The sequence below is a fragment of the Frankliniella occidentalis genome, unplaced genomic scaffold, assembly GCF_000697945.3.
Source record: "Frankliniella occidentalis isolate FOCC.00 unplaced genomic scaffold, Focc_3.1 Scaffold381, whole genome shotgun sequence".
Lineage (NCBI taxonomy): Eukaryota > Metazoa > Arthropoda > Insecta > Thysanoptera > Thripidae > Frankliniella > Frankliniella occidentalis.
Genome location: NW_026267503.1, coordinates 71935 through 77820, shown reverse-complemented (window position 1 = coordinate 77820; position 5886 = coordinate 71935). Strand labels below are relative to the sequence as shown.

Here is a 5886-nt window from a genome sequence, read left to right as displayed (position 1 = left end):
GTCGGCTGGCTGCCGCGGCAGGTTGACGGCCACCAGAGCGCCCCGCGCGCCCCTGCGCGCCCCCGCGCCCCCCGCGCCCTCCGCGCCCCGACCCACGGCGTGTCGCTCCTCGGCCCGGCCCCGCCCGGCCCCGCCCGGCTCTGCGCGGATTCTGAACCACAGGTGCGTGCGTGTGGCGTCCGGTTCGGTACAGGGAGCTGCTGTACTTCCGGGTGGCCAATTGAAAAATTATCACAATTATGCTGTAGGGCTTTGGGGGAACATTATTCCCAAACTCCTCACCCCCTCCCCCCGGCAATGAGCATTTTAATGTTTTGCCTTGAGAGATTCCCTTCGTCTTTAACGCAAGCCGCCGGTCTTCCGTGTGGCTGCTGTAAAAGTAAAGCAGTAAAGTCATGACTCCGTTTCGTTACTTTACGGCGGGAAAGTTTTGTTAGCATCTCCCTAAAGTTTAGGGTCAACAAATTTCGCAGCTTCAGGACTTTCGTTTTCAAGTTTACAACCTTTTTAAAAAAGGGATTTTGTGGTGTATATATTTATTTCGTGAAAAGTATTCAGCACTACAAGAGTTAAAGTGCCGTTCGCCTGCAACGATTACTGACGAAAGTGACGCCAAATAAACAGTCTGACACCGAAAACGTGACACTATGACACGGTACGTGAAGGTTCCAATATGGGTCATTCAGCTGGCACCGTTTGCAGCCATGCGAAAGCCCTCTTAAGGCTTCCTTAACGCCGTCATGACCACGATCACGTTGTTTGGGACGCAGCCCGCGTCTTTGGTAAGGAGCTTATTTCCCTCGTTTCTAATTATTTCACCCCAAGTGCCGCCCATGTGCAAAGGCGAGCCGACACCGACAGCGGAGTAGGCGCTCAACTTACACGGAGATGATGAGAGCCGTTCGTAGGTCCTATATGTTTTTTTTAACAGCAACTCTTTTGCCATCACACCTATCGCGTTGCTGAATGGGATCATCCAGCAAGTAGGCTATGTTGCGAATCTGCCGGGACAAGCCCATGCCAGCTCTCATAGCGCCTTGTAGGTAGGCAACATCTTGCCTGAAGTGCTCCTGTGTAGTGCGGGTTGGCCTACCCGGAATCTCGCAGGCGCCGAGCTACACCCATCATTTACTAAGTGTAGTCAAAAGGGCGTACTTTCGGGTATACCCGTTTGCGATTTCCTTCTCCACCAAGTGGTTTGCCGAAAAAAATTGTAGGCGCTTACATTAACTGCGGCTTTCTATGTCAGTGTACCGGGTGTATCTTTGGATGCGCTGCAGTGGTGCGGGTTTGCTTACTCCCTTCGTCCGTAAAGAGCCATGGCCCCTGTAGCCCTAGCAGTGAGTATGCAATCCTGCAATTCCGCAACACTGGAGCGCATTCAACTATACATGCACCGCTGCAAATTTTTTGGAAGACACACTCCCGCCGTGTATCCGACCCCCTCCCCGCGCTCCGGGTGTCCCGCCCGCAAGTGCGATGGTGGTTCGTCGCGAAAGGACGTCGTTCTTAAAACAGAGCAAAATAAGAAAGGGAAAATTTCTGAAATGCCGGTTGTTTGTCTTGTTTCGGCACTGAGGCCACCACTCCCACAGTATTTTAAGATTGCCTTGCAATTACGTGGGCGCGCCGGCGTGTGACCTATTCCGGTGTAAATTTTCCCTCGCGGCCGCGCCGCCGGTGCGGGGCCAGTGCCAGGCCGGTGCCAGGCCAGGCATCCCTTGGAGAGGTGCTCGTATTGTGTCGCACCTGTGCGCCGTCCCCCGCCATGCCCGACCGTGGCCCGCCATGCCCCCGCCATGCCCCCGCCATGCCCTGATACTACTACACGCCCCGCCATGCAACGCTATTCTCCGGCCGGGCCAAGCCCTGTCGCCACCCTGCCCCTCCTTAGCGACCGTCGCTTTCTCATCGTGTTATGCCTCCTGAGCTACAAGCAAGCAGCTAACGAGCAGACAGCTGTCGTCGACGGAGAGAGAGAGAGAGAGAGAGAGAGAGAGAGAGAGAGAGAGAGAGAGAGAGAGAGAGAGAGAGAGAGAGAGAGAGAGAGAGAGCGGAAGCGAGAGCGAGAGCGGGAGCGGGAGCGGGAGCGGGAGCGAGAGCGAGAGCGAGAGCGGGAGCGAGAGCGAGAGCGAGGGCGAGAGCGAGAGCGGGAGCGAGAGCGAGAGCGGGAGAGAGGAAGAGAGGAGTGGGAGGGAGGGCTGGAGGGGAGCATGAGGAATGTGTGTTGCGCACAAGCTATTATCCAACTTCGCCGCTGCCCGTTCCCCCCGCTTATTTTTGCTTATAATATGCTCGGGAACAGCTCGCCTGCCGCTGCATCCTCTTCTGCCGATGCTAAACTGAACTACCCTCCTTGTCCGCGGGGCGCACCGGCATGGAGGCAATAACAACTTTCTTGCCAGAGTTGTTTTGGTCGGTTTTGGTGCAGTTTGTCTGCCGCTCCGAGCCGTGAGCGGCCACTGCGTGCAGTAACAGGCGCCGGGAACTGCTTATCACGTAACTCATTCTCCCCGGAAGGAGGAGATGCAGAGGTGGATCCGCGAGCCAGGCTCCCCGGAACCGCCATCCGTTGTTCTGGACATCGAGTGCCTCGCGTCACCTCGTTGTTAAATATACAGGGTGCATGGGTGATGGGTGATCAACGTGGGCCTTCTTTTCTGACCCTTTCCAAACGGGGTTCTGATAGTTGCGAGTATTGGAAGAGTTCAGAAGATTACATAAAGTGTGCGCGCAGAAAACCAGGCAGATTATTATCGCGTCTAACCCTTTCCCGTGGGTTCCCAACTCAGCTGCTGAGTCGACCCATCTCGCGTGCTGACCCGCACGCTACGCGTAAATTTGGCGCGTTGGCGTCTATGGTGCCGGTCCAAGGTTTGGGTGCGGGTGGGAAGGGGCGGGAAGCAGGCGAGAGCGCGCCGAGGTGTTCCCACCTCTATTTTTAAACGATAACAGCACAGCCTGTGGCAGAGTTTCCCACCACGCGAGTGACTCCCCCTCCCTTCCCTCTCCTCTCCTCCCCCTGTCCCCCCTGTAGGTAAAGCCGTTCCCTCTCTTCCAGTCCCCCCTGGAGGCTTTGCTCGGAAGACTTTGCCTTGGGGGCTGTGCCCTCACTCTCCTGGAGGCTGTTACCCTCCTGGAGATTGTACCCCATTTACCCGGGGGCTCTCCGGGTGTAAACACTGTGGACACAGCGGCTGCTCACAGCGACAAACTACAGTGGCCTTGCCTGCCCATGCTCAGGCTGTTACACTGTTCAACAAGGTAAAAGGGGGTCAGACCGCCAGACCACGTCTCGCGTAACAGGCTTCGCGGTATCTAACTCTAAACGCTGCGACGCACCTGTGCCATAGTACCCCACATTAGCTAAGTATAAAAGTAAACGCGAAACACCCAAGAGTATTTATTGAACTCTGTGCAACCTGTTAACTTGCTTAACCTGATTCAATCAGCTCCAGCCAAATTGCTTCCGCTCATATACGGCGCACACACGATCCTGAGTCGACCAACCGCGTTAGTGTGGTCTGTGATCGTTATCCTGGATCCGCACAGGCCGAGAGTCCTTAGTTGAAACCCGGGGGCCCCCCACGCCACGCCGCTAGCGTTCACGGCGACCCCCGCGATGGCTGGTACTACGAGCGCCAAGCACCCCACCCCACGCCGCCGCCCGCTGCCCCTCGTCTAGCCGCAAACCCTCCCCCACTGGGCCCAGGAAGTGCAAATGCCCTCTGGATGTATTAGTGGAGCAGGAAAAGCCCAGCACACATGGCCGGTGTTGAGGGGGGTAGGGCTTCTATATCCTCTGTGGAGGTTGTCCGTTTGTGTACAGTCGGTTCTGCTCCGCTGCGTGCCTATTTTCCTTGTCGAATAGGTACGGTTTACACTGTGCGAAGGGCCAATTATTTATTTCCAAAAAAGGGGACAAACGTGATCATTTGAAAACGCGCACAGTATCAGAATCACCGAATTTCTGGAAGTATTCTGCATGTTATCGAAAAGAATGCGCCTTGTCGATTAGGAAAACGTTGATTTACTGTTATTGACAGAGGAATGGGCGTGATCGTCCGCGGTGGGAAAAAAGGGGTGAGATCCGGTTGGATCCGGACGAGTGGTCGAGGAAACAAGGAAAGGAGCGCCCTTGGGCCACTATCTTCAAGGGGGGGGGGGAAGAGAGAGAGAGCAGGGGTGGCGGAAAAATGGAGACAGGAGCTCGCGGGAGGAAAACAGGAGAAATGATTTCAACGCGAGCGGTATGCGATGTGACGTAGCTCGAGATGGGACAGAGATAAAGAGACAGACGCCCAAATAAAAATCTCAAGAAAATAAGTGTAAAATTCCATGATTAAGTTGTATATTTACCAGTAAAATGAAGTTGGTTGCTGAGCTAACTTGAAATTCAAATTAAAATTTAAATGGAATTAGATTTATGTCTAGTGTCTGCCTCGGGACAAAAGGGGTGGGGTGGAGGGGCCGACACGACAGGAGGACAGTTTACACTGAATTGCCGTATTTGTCTGCGACCCATTTTTGCTGCCATGTTTTCATGTCGGTTGGAGAGGTGGAGAGGTTGGGTGAAAATGATATTAAACTTAATACCCTTTGAATAGCGTTATATTCAAAGTGTCATATATTTGGGTACCCATTCTCAAAGTACGCACAGGCACCCTCCGTTTCTGAGGGGTTTGGCTATTTCGTGGTTTCATCAAACTTCTGAGATGTTCATGGACCCATGAAATTTTTCAACTTTTTATTCTTGAGGTGCTTCAGTTTGGCATCGAATAAGTCGTGCGATAAGAAGAAAACACCCCTCTCCTCCATCAAAGTCGGCTAGTTATTTGTGAACGGCCGTTGGATGGATAGTTACCACTCAAAGGAGTGACGGAGAGGGCCCCGTGGGAGGGAAGGGCTGAGGTGGGGTGGGAGTGGGGGGCTGCTGAAATGCTGAAGGAATTCGAGATAAGGGAGATGCTGCGGTATACTGGAGCTGTATGGAGCAAGACGACGCCCGGCGTTACCGCCCAGACCATCGCACACTCACATACCGCCACCCCACGCTAGCGCGGTTGCCTCCCCGCCCAACTCGGTGCAGTGCAGTAGTGGGCAATGCCAGGTAGAGGTGTCCGTACGTCACATGATTTGTGAGCGACTGGCAGGTGCTACGGCGTCGTGCAAAACATGACTGGACGCGCCTTGAGATGGTGTGTCAGGACAGTGTGTTGTAGAACAACGTACCGCGTACCGCCTCCCAGTCGCTCACAAATCGCGTGACGGACGGACATTTTTGACCATTTCTCCAGGAATTGCCCTAGTGTGGGCCTTGTCGACTCACAGGACAGGACAGCGGTGACATGTGATGTGAGACTCGGTTCAAGTCGCAGGACGTCTCGACAAAAATAAATTGTTTTAATTTAACTGACAACCGCCCAATAATACTGATGAGCCGCGAATGGAGCAAAGTATTTCGAGGGAAACAAAGTAGCCCGAATACGGCACATTCTTCACCAAATTCTCACAAACCACTAATCCTCGGCGTTGATCCGTCGGGCATCTAGTCTAGACCCACCCACAGTAAGCATCAGATGAGAAGGCTGAATTAAATTAGCTGACCCTGCTACTATCCGCTCAGACCAAAAGAGGGAGGGGGAGTGGGGCCGCGGTCAGCCGCTCGGCTCTCGTCGTGGTCTAGACCCCTTCCCCTCCTCACCCCACCACTCTCCTTCGTGAACGACCCAAACAGGCCCAACCACCACGAATGAAAGGCTGAATTTTTAAAACTTTATTTTGGCTGGTTGTAGCACAAGCAAGCTGGCTGACAGGTCAAAGGGAGGAAGGGAGGGGGACGAGGGAAGGCAGGCTGGGTCAGGGGCAGGGCCGAGGGGGGGGGGG

General features: G+C 54.3%; 1 protein-coding gene across 2 annotated transcripts in view; it reads left to right on the top strand.

Moving 5' to 3' along the window:
* Nucleotides 1-9: 9 nt before the first annotated feature.
* LOC113214573 (uncharacterized) overlaps nucleotides 10-5886 on the top strand; it is a 63861-nt gene continuing 57984 nt past the window's right edge. For both annotated transcript variants that reach the window (XM_052274352.1, XM_052274351.1), the window contains exon 1: nucleotides 10-162. The gene's annotated coding sequence lies outside the window, so the exon portion shown is untranslated. The remainder of the gene's footprint in view (nucleotides 163-5886) is intronic.